The sequence below is a fragment of the Oryctolagus cuniculus genome, chromosome 11, assembly GCF_051225735.1.
Source record: "Oryctolagus cuniculus isolate XC-2025 breed Fujian yellow rabbit chromosome 11, ASM5122573v1, whole genome shotgun sequence".
In the NCBI taxonomy this organism is placed as follows: domain Eukaryota; kingdom Metazoa; phylum Chordata; class Mammalia; order Lagomorpha; family Leporidae; genus Oryctolagus; species Oryctolagus cuniculus.
In genome coordinates this window covers 34,820,689-34,835,440 of record NC_142877.1, presented here as the reverse complement: position 1 = coordinate 34,835,440, position 14,752 = coordinate 34,820,689, and the positions used below count along the sequence as shown (strand labels likewise).

The 14,752-nt window shown below is 37.5% G+C and overlaps 2 long non-coding RNA genes across 8 annotated transcripts in view; one reads left to right on the top strand and one right to left on the bottom strand.

Annotated features, from left to right (window-relative positions):
- LOC149123408 (uncharacterized) overlaps positions 1-14,105 on the top strand; it is a 32,974-nt gene extending 18,869 nt beyond the window's left edge. The window contains exon 3 of the long non-coding RNA XR_016215921.1: positions 13,351-14,105. This is a non-coding gene — a long non-coding RNA (uncharacterized LOC149123408). The remainder of the gene's footprint in view (positions 1-13,350) is intronic.
- LOC127491003 (uncharacterized) overlaps positions 1-14,752 on the bottom strand; it is a 30,508-nt gene that overhangs the window by 14,737 nt on the left and 1,019 nt on the right. Inside the window, exons 2-4 of one of the 7 annotated variants that reach the window (XR_016215920.1) lie at positions 5,917-5,979; positions 4,240-4,530; positions 830-3,986 (exon numbers count right to left, since the gene is read on the bottom strand). This is a non-coding gene — a long non-coding RNA (uncharacterized LOC127491003). Of the gene's footprint in view, positions 1-829; positions 4,119-4,239; positions 4,531-5,916; positions 5,980-14,752 lie in introns of those variants that run through there. The other 6 variants (XR_016215916.1, XR_016215918.1, XR_016215914.1 and 3 more) reach the window with 6 other exon arrangements.

The following is a 14,752-nucleotide window of genomic DNA, read 5'->3' as shown; positions in this document are numbered from 1 at the left end:
GATGTGCAGAAGTTTTAGTTTTTGATGCAGTGCAATTTATCTATTTTTACTTTTTTGCCTGTGCTTTTGATGATTTATCCAAGAAATCTTTGCCAAACAATCCATTTCCTTTTAATCAAATCTGTCTTTTAAGTAACAAAAGAAGATTTGCAATGCAAATCAATTGGATAGCCTAGATTAATTTTCTCATTCAAAACCCAAGATATTAAAATGAATAAAATTAAAATTGGCAAACTCTTGGGATTTGTTATTGAAACTTTTAACTTTTAAAAAGGTTACATGTGATTTATTTAAGTAGTTGATTACTTTGCCTAAAGTTTCTAACTCTTGTCTAGCTCACAGATCCTTTCAAATAACATAAAGGGAATCCTTTGGCCATCAAAATCTAAGTATTATGTATCTTTCTTTTGCAAAACTGACTAGCAGAGACAGTAAGAGAGGGTAGTTACCAAATAAACCCTTAAAATAATAATAAAAAAAAAGGCCAGGACTGGCTACTGATATTATTTGCTCTGTGGATGCAATTATGGATGAACTAACTGAATTCTTGAAGGACAGGCAAGTACTCAATATTAAATTCCAAACAGAAGCCTGGATTGAGCATAGAATAAAAATGTATGGGTTTAGAGGTTTGGTCAGCTTGTCTGAACTAAGGAAGTAATGGACACGTGTAGGATGCAAGTGTGCATGCGATAGAAAACTTGGTGAGGAAAAGATGCAAGAAGAGCCATAGGATAAATGTTGGGTCCCCAAGAAAATTTTATCCCAGAAATTTTCTCTTCAATACCGAGAGCTCCTCTGTATAAATTGCTTTCTTGACTGAACAAACTTTATATTTTAATGTAATTTTATTTGTTGAAATATACAGTATTTGAGACCCTAAAGAGCCTTAAAAGTCATCAGTTTTACATGCCTTTCTTTCCAGGAGCAGGGGCATGGGGGAATGGAACCCAACAGAGGTACTGACTTAACACAAAAAAGTACCAGGAGAAGGCATGGGCAAGAACCAAATGGGAATCCTAGATCCAGGTGTTTATATATTGTTAGAAATGTCACCAGAGACAGGAGCCAAAAAGGGGAGTGTAGTTATCCAGTCCAGGACTTGAGCTCCCTCCTTGTTTTCTGAGACCTTGTATTCCCTTAGCCATCCACAATGTCAGAACATCTTTGGCTTTTAGCACTTGAACTCCTGCAAACTTAGCAGCAAAGCCACAGGGATATTGGCCATGGAAACTTCCCTTCTCCAGTTGTAGTTTCCCTTTCTGTGGTTCCATCGCCACCAGAAATGAGATGTCTGGACTCTTCCCAGTTTTTGTCAGCTACTTTTTTTTTTTCAGAGGAGCTTCATTTTGTTTAAATTAGTATAATTTGCCACTCAAGACATTGCTTTTTCTGTAGTCACCAAAACTGTACTGAAGAGACGGACAGTTTTCCACAATGTTCAAGTTCATGCAACCTTCCCCCCAAGTAACAACATGCAATGGAAAATTATTGGACATCTGTGAGATTCATTTGAATTAAATTTTTGATGTGCTGTGAAATTGGGTCAATGCATTAGAATTACATTTTAATAGTTATGAGTGTGCTAATAAAATGTTGTTCTTCAGTGCAAATTGGCGACACTCCCAGACTTGAGGAAGCTTCGAAGAAATTAGCTTCAAAATTTCTGATTAACAAATATGTGCAAAAAGTTAGAAATGACAAATCAAGAATCCGCTATTAAAATAAAAAGCTCTAGATTTCTTATTATTATTATCATAATGAAATCCTATTTGTACTGAAAAAAGGAAGAATAGTTCAATGTTTGAGTAGCAGAAAATTCATAAGGACAGAAGTTCATCTTAGAATTTATGATTTCAGTGAAGTCGTTGTACTTAGTGAACTGTTTTCTGGATTGCTAAACAGAACAAAAATAGGAAAAAGTAATGAAAGTTTGGGGGACTCAGATTTCTAATGGATACCATAAAGAATTTCTTAACAATAGGCTGCCTTATGAAGTAAGAAATTGCATCTCATGCAAAATGCTTAAGTGGAAGTTGGACAACTATCTGTTGGGAATATTGTAGAGGATATTTCTTAACTGGATGAGAAGTGTAATGAATGACTCCCAAGCTTCTTTTGAATTTTAAGACTGTGCTGATACAGCCTATAAAACAGAGCTAAAAGAAGCCCCGGTTGAATTGCTGGTACATAATACATAATAAGTGTTAGAAATGAATTTTCACCTTACTGAATTCAGAATTCAGCAGAACTAAAGCTAAGTCTGGGACCCACGTAGAGGCTATGGGAGTAGTCACAACTTTGGATGTATGTAGGACCTCAAGTGGAGGAGGCTGGCAAGTTGTACAAACTCAAATGCCCTCCAGGGCTAGCAGATACTCTGACAGAAGATGTAAGACAAGAATGTGGTGGAGGCTGAAGGCCACCTTCAAAAAATATCAGAAATATAAAGCATTTTTAGTATGCTATTTTATCAAATTATTACCATTGCCTCCAATCTTTTACAATGGGAACATGTGGGAGATAAAAGAACTCTGGGGCAGATGGCAAAGACCATGCAAGGAATCTTTTGGGGATACAACTGTGTTCCGTTACCCCTGCAAGTTAGCACTGTCCAGTGTAGAAGTTTCTTAGGTATTCAAAAGCTTATGCAAGGCAAAATTGAATGCTTACCTTGGTAGCCTTCAGTTATATCACTTTCAATGTTCACATGTCACATACCTTCCCCCTTTTCTATGCATGTTTTCCTATCCCTGCCTCTTAGTTCTTCCCTAGTATACCTATCCTCAGGCCACACTTTGTAGCCAGCACCTCCTCTGCTACCTCCTCTAATTCAGAATTTACAAGATCTATTCCTCCTCCCTTAGTATCTATAGATAACATTGCAGAGAGAATGAATCAATGGTAACATTTAGAAACAACTACAAACATACTCTGTGTACCTCTCCCATGATATTTGCCAAGCTGTCTTTGAATTGAGGAACCATTTCATAAAATAATTCTTCTGTAATTGTAAATTCCATGTAAGTGGTCAATAGATAGAGGTACTAGATTGAGGTATGATTTTGTTAAGCATACCACACCCCACCTGGTAAGTCGCTCCTGTCTACATCTGTTATGAATTTGGAAATTATGTAATGAAAATGGTTTTAAAATTCCTTATTATAGTCTGTATTCCTTCAGTAATATGTCACCACCTTCCTCTGTGAGAGGAGCTATTTCACTCTCAATAAACACTAGTACAAAAGCATATATAACATTGTTGTGTTAACACAAATTCATTATTTTCTGAAAATTTAAATATTTACTGCCTGTGAGACTGAACTATTATTTTTCTTTATTGAGTATTACTATCTTACCTTTTTGGTAAGGAATCATTGAGGCATTCTTGACATAAAATATTTTTTCAGTTTATCAGGAAGAAATAACTTAAAAATTTAAGATGTCAAAAGCCATAAAGGCAATAGAGGAGAAATATAATGACAAGCACTTGACTTTAAGACATGTAATTACAATTGATAAAGTTGAGTCAATTTACTAGACTCTTCTGCAACCAAAAAATAAATGTGTACCCCATTAGACATATTGAATTATAACATTAAAACCCAAACATAAGGCACTTACAGTAACCATTTATCTGACAAAAACCAAGACAAAATTGACCCATTTTATTCCACTGAACTACTTCTGTGAAAGAGACCAAGCAACCAGGTAATTTCAAATGAGCTCATTAGATTATGCTGAAATTTGCTCCCTACAATCTGCAGTGTGCAGACAACAAACCAAAATGAGAGTAGGACTCTGTTCTACACATTCACGTGCTCAAAAGTTGCTTTTACTCCAACGACCATTTTGAAAATACATTGTCCACTCGAGGGCAGCTCCTGGACACCTTCACTGATTGATGTCAAGTAAAAATACCATCTGTGGCCAAAGTATCCATTTTCTCAAACAGTTCTCTTCTATCCAAACTTGCAGCAAAGTTTCTAGGGAGGAGTGAAAGTTTGTCTAATCAGTGCTTGGGGGAGAAAATAACATCAGTAGGTCTGGCCTGTTTCTGGGTAAACGAGCATCTCAGTTTAATAACATAGTAGCTATAGAAGCTACCAACACCATTTCTGAAAAATGAAAGGCAGATGGAAACAAAAATGTTTTTAATCTCTTCAGCTCAAGAAAGCATGTAATTGTGCTATGTCCTTCAGGAAAAGGAGAATTAAGTTGGACGGTTAATAAACTCACCTTAAAAATGTGTTTCTTGGTTAGGTGGGTGTGGCATTTTTGCAAGTCTTCTCGAGTGTCTCTTCCATGGCAGCGACTTCCTTGCTCTTTGGGAGGCAGGAGTGTTCCACTGGCACAGCGAGGCCCCTTCTCTTACAGCTGGACAGTGGACGGGAAGCATCCTGGTGCTCACTTTCTCTATGTTGCCTGCAAATGGCTTCTCACCAGCTTTGCTAGAATGCAGCAACCAGACTCTGTTCTTGTTGAAGAGATAGCTTTTTTCCATCTCCCCTCTGAGAATATAGAAAACAACTGAGATAAAAATACCCACGGTTGCTAGTAAGTAAACAGCATATAAGGTGACAGAAATGGCCAAAACAAGCATGAGATCCACAAGGAAAATGACCAGCTTTGCCAACATGTTTCGCTTCTCCTTGTTCACAGACTGTACTTCCAAAGTCGCAGAGGCAGTCACCATGCATATATGTCTTTGTAAAATGTGGATAGGAAAAACATTTCTAAATATGAAGATGTATGTTGCAATTCCTCTAAGTCGTACAGGAGGGTTTGGACAATGAAACTTTTGATTTCCTAACTGGTAAAAACAGTGGCTAAAGGTAAAGTGTGGGCTGTTGCTTCACCACAAGTACTTTACTGGGGAGAAGTTCAAGGCTTTATTCTTGAACAGTGTAACTAATTCACTTAGATTATAATTTCCAAGGGGGTAAACATGTACTGATGTGAATTTATAACATGCAACCATACAATTAAAATCTGATATTCCTTGTAAAAGTAAAATGCACCAGTCTAGTGTGAAAGGAAAATAAAGCCATTTTCAAATATGCAAACGTTCAAGAAATTTACCTCTTTTCCCTGTGTTTTTTCAATTACTTGAGAATATAATCCAACAAATATTTTCTTTGTTGAAAGAGGAATACTTTGCATATAAGAAGCTGAATTTAACCAACATAATAAATGAAATCCCCAAATCACAGATCACCAGTAGACAAATAATGGCAATGAATTCTAATTAGAAAGGAAGTTATTGAGCTACCTGAGATAGTGTTGTAGAAGACAATCAATTCTTGTGTTAAGTGATATAATTAAAAATCATAATGTTCTACAGATAACAATAGACAAGATATTTCTTAGTTAACAATGTTCATGAAGGATAATAAGGGAACTAAAGTTGAATAATGAACTATGGTTCTCAAATGAAGCTGACCAAACTGAAGCATGATGCTGAGAAATTGATAAAATAGAGAAATGAGAGGGTATTAGTCCTTAAGAGTCAAACCTTTCTTCTTTAACATGGATGGAAAGTGTGAGATTGTACTTCTCAAGGGTTCAATCACACAGCTTGATTTTACAATAAATATTTCCAGTCTAAAAATATCCAAACACTAATTAAACACTTCTAAGACCTAATAAAACAAGACCATGCAATTTATTATAATGATAGAACAAAATGGATAGGTTGTAAACTGTAATAATTTAAAAGTAATGATATAGTTGACAAAAGTTTGGAGGCATAGTGGGGGTGGTGAAGAGAAGTAAGAAAATATTAATTTCCACATTTCCTCATGGCTGGAATTCAAGAGTTACTAATATTTGTGTAAGAAATAAAGATGAGGTATAGTCTTTAAAATAATAAAAAGGACCAATGGGAAAACAAAAATACAAATTTTGTATACTTACAAAATAGGTAGTTAAATTCCTCAGTTTCAAGGCAGGATACTGTTTCAAACTTCAAATAACCAGCTAGATAGATGAGAATATTATTAGGGCCCCACTGTCCAATACAACAGCCACTTGCAAATAAATGGCTGTTGAGCGCTTGCAATGCAGCTGGTTTACATTGATACATGCTTACTATAAGTATTAAATACACCTAAGTTGAAAAACAGATTTTTAAAATATTTTTATGTTGATTACATGGGAAGTAATAATATTTTGGAAATATAGAGTTAAAAATAATCACTAAAACTTTTTTCATCTGTTATTTTCACTTTTTCAAATGTGGCTATTATGCAAATTAAATGATTTGAATTATGCTTCTAGTGGATAGCACTGGTCTGGAATTGTCAGGCTAATCACCAGAAGAACCAAAATCAAGATACTATAAAAATAACACTCTTGGGGCAAGCATTGTAGTGCAGTGGGGTAAACACTGGGGCATCCGATGTTGGTGTACAGCTTCAAGACTTGTCTGTTCCACTTCTGATTCAGATCCCTGCTAACACACCTGGGAAGCAGCAGATGGTAGCTTAAGTACCTAAGTTTGCCACAAGCCTGGGAGACCCAGATGGATTTCCTGGCTCTTGGCTTTTCCTGGCCCAGGACTGGCCATTGCTGCCATTTGGGGACTGAACCAGCAGATATAAAATTTCTCTGTCTTTCCCCCTTTTTTCCACTCTGCCTTTCAAATAAATATATCTTTAAAAGAATAATACTCTTTGGACAGTGGGACCGATTTGAGGAGGGAAATATATTTTAGTTTTGTGTACTTGTATGTAATCTAAAACTTTATTACTATTTAAATAAATATAAAATAAAATGTGCAATAAATAAAGACTATGATATATTTTTAAGGGTGAATTAGGTGAGTAGACTAGCAGTAAAAATCCAGAGAACAGAATGAGGAGAATAATGCAGATAAAACATGAAAACAACACAACTATAGGACAAAAGTAAAAGGGAATAGTAAGTAATTATCACTGGAAAGGGAAACTAAGTTTATAAAAGGCATCATGTTTATCAGTAGGACATTTAAACCTTAAGACCCAAATTTAGGAATCACTGAATAGTTTTGTGCATTAGATTAAATAAATGTAAAAGGGCTGGTAGGTGATGGCATTGTGATGGTTAGTACAGGTGTATCTGACTTCATACTGAAGTAATGTATGCAGGCTCCAAAAAAATTTTACACTTTGTGTTTCTGTGTGGGTGCAAACTGATGAAATCTTTACTTAATATATACTGAATTGATCTGTATATAAAGATAATTGAAAATGAATCTTGATGTGAATGGAATGGGAGAGGGTGCAGGAGATGGGAGGGGTGTGAGTGGGAGGGAAATTATGGGGGGGGAAGCCATTGTTATCCATTAACTGTACTTTGAAAATTTATATTTACTAAATAAAAAAATTTTTAAAAAATCAGCAAAGAGATAAACTTGGCTGTGATGGTTCACTTTACCTAAGCAGTGGGACTGTAACTAAAAGAACCAGTGAGGAACTTCAGAACTTAGCAATCTTAAATATTGTCTTCTAAATCCAACTACCTGATTTTAAAAAGATTCTAAACAAATAGCAGAGGCAGGGAAAGAATTAAGATTTCCTAATTGACATGAAAGGAAATGTGATAAACCTATATTTACATGCATTATTTCATAAAATTAAATTGTATAGCAACATTTCTTGTGACTTAATTATGCATCATTAAACTAATGCTAGTTCAATCTTTCATTCATAATGGGAAGTACATTTTCAAAGGTCACATAGAAGAAGAAACATCTCTGTTCCTTCAAGAACTTGCTCTATCAATAATACCTGCAAATTTTGCAGGGGTAGGCAGAAATGTGAAACTGAACTGAACCAATTGTCATTTTGAATCATTGCCTTTAAATTTGCTCTGCTATGAGATTTTATAAAAATAGAGGATTCTATTTCACTTTTACTTTTAGCTATTTTTAATTTCCCATTTGATCATCATTCCTTTGATTAAAGCTGTTTTCTCTTGGTATTTGAATACCATGGCCTATACAGACAGGTTAAATTTCCTTGGTCATTAAGGTATCTGTTAATAAATTTTAATGAAAAGCAATTTTTTGAACAATAGTTTTTTTTATAAAAAAGGGGAAAAGGGAGTTTGAGGCATTAGGGAACATCAAAACATTCAGGCAAATGAAAGGGGTACAGGAAGAGTTGGGCTCAGAAAATATTATAGCAAATATCACCCACTCTACAGGTTTAGAGCTCAGTGTGCCTAGCTAGTATGAGGCCCCAAGGCCATAAATTGGGACTGTGACTTTTTATGTTTCACCATATAAAATCTGGGATAATTTCAAATGTAGATCGATTTATAGATTAAGAGACTAAAAGCAGCAGGGAAAGTCTTTTCATCAATTATTGTGACCTTAGGTTCTTATCCTATAAGAGTTTCATGTAAAACTTGTTACATCTATAACTAGGTATGATAGAGAACAGTGATTTAGTCTATAAAGAAGCTTGCAGACATACATTTTTATTGACAGGTGAGATTTCTTGGTATGTAAATAAGATCTTATTTTTGACTGCCCAAATCACATTCACCTCTTCATCCTAAAGAAGCTTCTAGAATATATTTCAAGTGGTTTAAAATGCATTTTAAACCAGTATCAATCAAAGCTTCAGTCAATTTAAAACTTCTGCAGTTGATTCCTACAGCCAAATCATACATTAAAATCTCTTACTTTTCACATCATCAATTCCTATAAGACTCACTATAAATCTCTCCACTTCCACCCCAAAATGACTTGGGTAGAAACATTCTGAATTAAATGATACCGACTTGATTTATGTACATCTGGACTTTCAATCCAATGGTTTCCCAGCACTCCATCAATCTTTATAAAGGCCTAGTAACGTACTTGAAAAGAACAGCAATGCAGGGAGTTATAAATGAAGTCGGGATTTTTGCCAATGTTACAGAACACGAAGCTGTGCAACATGGCCCATGCTGTGTAGCTGGTGATGGAGGAGTGATTCCAGTTTGGGCTGAACAACTCCTTGAGCTCTGCTTCCTGCCCTCTAAAGTCAACTATTCTAGTCTGAAAAGACTATTTTTCCCCCAATATATCAGTGCTGAGAAAGGTTAAGAGGAGTTTCAACCCTTTACTCCTTAATATTTCTTTTATAGAGTTAGTTAAGGCTACTAGAGCTCGTTTGTGTTTCCACCCTATTAAGTTATTTGGATAGGTGTTTCACTAAGCCTAATACATTATAGTTAATTAAGTGTGAGTATTGAATTATTGCTTCCAGTGTTAGGTGATCCTTGTACTTATAAAAGTACAACTCAACCTTCTTGCCCTGTTGACATCAAGTTGGCCACATGACATGCTTTGGCCAATAAAATGTAGTAAAAAATGTCAGATGTCAATTCTCAGCAAAAGCTCCAAGAATTACCGTGTGGTTTCACTATCATTCTTTTCCCACAGCTACTGGCTGGCAGGTGTCAGAGATGTTCACTCAGCCAAGGTGGGCTGCAGATGGGAGAGCCCAAATCAGTCTATGACTGTGACACAAAATGAGCAAACAAACAAAAACACCCACACAAAAAAATCCCAAAAGAACCCTTCTGTTTTAATCAACCAAGATTTGGAGATAGGGGTATGTTTTGTTACAGTAGTCTAACTTAGCCTAAACTGACTTATTACAATCAGCATCCTCTGTGAAAACTCTAAGACCTGGCTGTACAAGAATAAATTAAGAAATGGAAGGAAAGCTTTTTCCAGTATGAGTGATAACCTATTTCTCAAGATTCGGGACTTCTACACTCTTGACTATCATCCTATGCATCCTTTGGAAAATACTGGGGACAGGGGCAAACTGCTTTCAGGAATGCAGTATATCTAAACTTGAGGGGATCTGGAAATCTCCCTTTGTCTTGCTAGAAAGGAAGTAAGTCTGGAAATACCAGTCTGGAGACCTCTCCTTCTCCCCTTTTCCTTTAATGACAGCCTTCAGTAGAGCATTGCCGGTTTCTGAGATGGAAACAAATCTACAAAGAGCTTTGGAAGAGCTGCCTCACCTTACAGTGGAGCCTATAGATGAGTGGGCATGAGATTTCAAACAGCACACTGGCCAGTTTTAACTGTGGTAGACCAGCTAGACTGGCACAGTATATATGGTGCTTATACTCAGGCAGATATAATTTTTGGCAAGGTGGAAAGTTTCCAAATTAAAGTGCAATGTCATTAGCATAAGAACACTTGACCAAAAATATTCAAGACCTTAGTTCTAAATTCACTCCCACTTTTTACAACTTATTGTATAAACTTCCAAGTTTCTTTTAATTCCTAAAATGGTGCTTCAATGACAGCACAATCTTTCTCTGCTTGGGCTTTAATTCCAGCTTTCTTACTAGTTGTATGTCTTTGGGGAGATATTTTATTTAAAGTCATATTTATTTAGTTTATTTGAAAAGCAGAGCATGAGAGAGATAGAGAGAGAAGAAAGAGAGAGAGTCTTCCATCTGCTGGTTTATCCCCCAAATTGCCATAAGAGCCAGAGCTAGGCTAAGCCAAACCAGGAGTCAAGAACTCCATCCGGGTCTCTCACATGGGAAGCAGGAAGTAGAGTAGATGAAACTCAAGAGGCACTCTGAAACCCGATGCTGGTACTACAAGCAGCTTAAACCACGGTGCCCCAGTGCTGCCTCCTGGGAAGCTACTTAATTTTTCTTTCCTTCAATGTCTTATATTGGAAAAGGAAGACAAAAATAGTACCTGCCTCATAGGATTATTGCAGAGATTAAATTAATTGATAGATTAAAAAGTGAATAGTACTCACTTAATATAAGCTATACTTATTAGCTGTCTTGCCTATCCCAAAAGGTTGCCAAAGGGGCCAGATCCATGGCTCACTTGGTTAATCCTCCGCCTGCGGCACTGGCATCCCATATGGATGCCGGTTTTAGTCCCGGTTGCTCCTCTTCCAGTCCAGCTCTCTGCTGTGGCCCGGGAGGGCAGTGGAGGATGGCCCAAATGCTTGGATCCCTGTACCCGCATGGGAGACCAGGAGGAAACACCTGGCTCCTGGCTTCAGAACGGCGTAGCTCCGGCCATGGCAGCCATTTGGGGGGTGAACCAATGGAAGGAAGACCTTTCTCTCTGTCTCTCTCTCACTGTCTAACTCTATTTGTCAAAAAAAAAAAAAAAGTTGCCAAAACTATGATCAGGTGCATAGAAAGTTTACAAGCATTCTAAAGCACCATTTTTATTGCATCTTATTTCTCACTCTACTTTTCAATACAACTTACTTTTCTTTGATTGTGATTTCCTGAAAGGTAACAATAATTGAAGACGGTTAGTGGATTAGTTTGATGAGACCAGCATCTTCTTGTGAGACCACTGGAGTCAAAAGCAATTTGTCTTCTTAAATCAGTAGTAAAAAGCATGTCTAATGAGGTAAAATCTTCACAGTTCAGTTGATTATTTGTGTCAAATTTTTAATTTCAAGGTGACTTTCTTTCTACACCTGGACCTCTTTCTAAAGCATGACAACTGATGTTAAAAAAACTAATGCTAAGAGGATAAATTCTATTCCAGAGAAAAGGGAAAAAAAATCAATCCTGCATGCACAGAGCAGTGCTTTAAAGAGACCTTGCTGTTTATCTACCGTCCGTGCTGCTTGTCTTTCCTTCAGTACAGCTCGAGTTCTTTTTCAGAGCTATTTTAAATTTTATAACACTTTATTGCAAATTGTCTATCTTTTGAATTTAGAAAGTTAAATAATTATTTCATTCTATTTTTTTAAGATTTATTTATGTATTTGAAAGTCAGTGTTACACAGAGAGAGAAGGAGAGGCAGAGAGAGAGAGAGAGAGAGAGCTTCCATCCGCTGGTTCACTCCCCAGTTGGCCACAATGCCTGGAGCTACGCCAATCCAAAGCCAGGAGCCAGTAGCTTCTTCTGGTCTCCCATGTGTGTGCAGGGGCCCAAGGACTTCGGCCATCTTCTACTGCTTTCCCAGGCCATAGCAGAGAGCTGGATTGGAAGTGGAACAGCCAGGTCTCAAACTGGCATCCATGTGGGATGCCAGTGCTTCAGGCCAGGGCATTAACCCACTGCGACACAGCGCCGGCCCCTCATTCTATTTTCTTTCCCAAAAGATAATTGCACAACAATTCTAGCAGAAGTTGCAGAAGCCAGATGCACTCTAAGAGGCTTTCCACCACTGTCGGCTTTTAAAGACTTCTGTCCCACAGTGTATTTGCCCCTTCTGCACGGGGGTAGGGTGACTTTTTAATCCTTTGAGAAATATTAAAGAAAAAATATTAAATAAAATGTATAAGAATGAAATGCACATCTTATGATTTGATTATTGTCTTCAGCCCTCGTCGATATTCCTGTACAACAGTCGTCTTTTTACTTGTCGAATATCATAGTTAGTGGTGCGTTAAGCTTGTGATTATAAAGTAAATTGAAATTATGTTTTTATAAAAATTAAAGAATAAAGAAAGAAGGAAGGAAGGGGAGTGAGGGAGAGAGCACAAGAGAGAAGTACAGTTATCTTCTTAGAACTGTATCTGTGAAATACATCAAATAAGTTCTCTATATACTAATACAAAATTTGTTTACAGAAATATTAAAGGTCTGTTGGAACCTTGCATGGCATGTCAGCTATTGCTTTGGCCAGGAACACAAAACTTGAGTATTTCAATTTAATTCAATGAGACAAGATTAATGACAGAGCTCAGAAAACAAAGATTTAGGAATGACCATCTTTTGGAGGATATAGGAGATGGGGGTAGGTTTTTGTCCTATGTCTTTTCCTGGCAAATAGTTCCCCCAGCCTGTCTCACTCCTGTCTTCTGGAGACATTACACAGAGCCATAGCACCACCTATTGGCCCATTCTCTGTGGTGATCATGAGGATTTGGTAGCTGCTCCAGTGACACAGCTCATAGCGTCATTTTCATCATCCTTCCCTAGTTACCCATTGAGCACTTTGTTGTGTAATGTTATGGTTAGTCTAATAGCTCACCAACATTGAAGGACACTTTAGGAGAAGCAATTGCTTAGTTCAAAATAACAAATTGTGTAAGTACCATAAATTACAAATTCTTATCAGTTTTGCTGTTGCAATACAGTAAATGAGTCATTTTATGAAGCATATAAAATGAATCCTTTAATCACACTGGCAAATTAGTTAAACTAATTTGGTTTTATTTTCTTAACCTCAAGTACTGTTTCTGCTTTCAGGATTAGACACAACAAACTTAGAATTATGAATTAATTTTAGTCTCATTTAAAAATGGAATTAGAGGAGCTGGCGCTGTGGCATAGTAGGCTAAGCCTCTGTATGTGGCCTGGGAATCCCATATGGGTGCTGATACGTATACTGATGAGGTCTTCCTTTTCTGATCCAGCTCTCTGCTATGGCCTGGGAAAGCAGTAGAAGAAGGCCGAAGCCCTTGGGCCCCTGCACCCACATGGAAGACCTGGAAGAAGCTCCTGGCTCCTGGCTTTGGATCAGCCCAGCTCTGGCTGTTGCAGCCATTTGGGGGAATGAACCAGTGGATGGAAGACACCTCTCTCTCTCTGTAGCTCTGCCTCTCAAATAAATAAATCTTTAAAAAATGGAATTAGATGTTATACTTGGTCAAACTGCATAGAAATCATGGAAATTATGTTTTATTCATTTTTTTCTGAATTTTGAAATTGATTGACCTGATAAATTATGTCGATTTTTTTTGATGTTGAGTGTAATCATCTTCAGAGGAAAACTGACTTCTAAAGAAATACGAAGGATTTTCAAAAACTTTTATGAAAAATAGGAACTGTGAAAAAACTGCATGGATTTCAAATTTTTTGCATCAAAATAACTTACTTTTTAATTCCATTTTCTATGAACTTTTTGAAGTGCTCTTGGAACTAAAGTGAATGTTGACAGTTTCACCCACAGCTTCCTGATGTTTGGCTACATAAAAGCAATGACTCACACACTAAAGAATATTTGAAAAGCAAGAAAAGAGAAGAAGGAATGAATACAGGGACTAGAAAACCACAGCACATGAAGGCCAGGTCCCAGCAGAGGCTGAGACACCCTGTGGGAGCATTTTTAGGAAAATCCTGTAAGGAAGGGGATGAAACATCATGGACAGCAGGTGGTCTTAGGTAAGGTCTGGCCTCAGCCTGATGCCATGGAAGACCCTGGAACATAAGACACACCACATATTTGTATTCCCACACCAGTCAGTTGATTGTTGGTTATGACTGTATGGGGGGGGGGGGCGGGCAGAAGTAACTTCCCTGGCAAACTTCCCTTGCACACTGAGGGTGATCCTCTGGGGAAGGAGCAGCTGGAAGCCATTAGCACCCAATATTCACAACATCTGGGGGACAGACATTGCTTCAGAAAAGGGCATCAGCCTGGGGCTCCAACACCAGGCTTCTGCAGAGCGCCATTTGTCATAGGTGCTCACTCTCAGAGTAAAGTGAGCTCTGGATAGATTTCAAGTAACTAGTCAAACCGTCATGTTCATCACCTGTATCTGCTTGTAAAGAAAATTCTGGGATCCATTAAAGGCAGCAAAGTTTGAGTAAGAAAGAGCAGACATTCTGGCCTGAAGTTGGTTCCAAATGCCCTACCCACCACCTGCGTGGGGTCCACTCATACCTGAGTAAGTGGAGGGACACCAGAAACAACCTGATTGGCTGCAGTCTGAATTCACCTTATGGGATGCTGTGGCAGCCTCCAGCCTCTCACCGACTGGAGGTACAGTTGCTGCGATTGACAGACTCGGTTGGTTATGAGGGTATTTTTTTTTT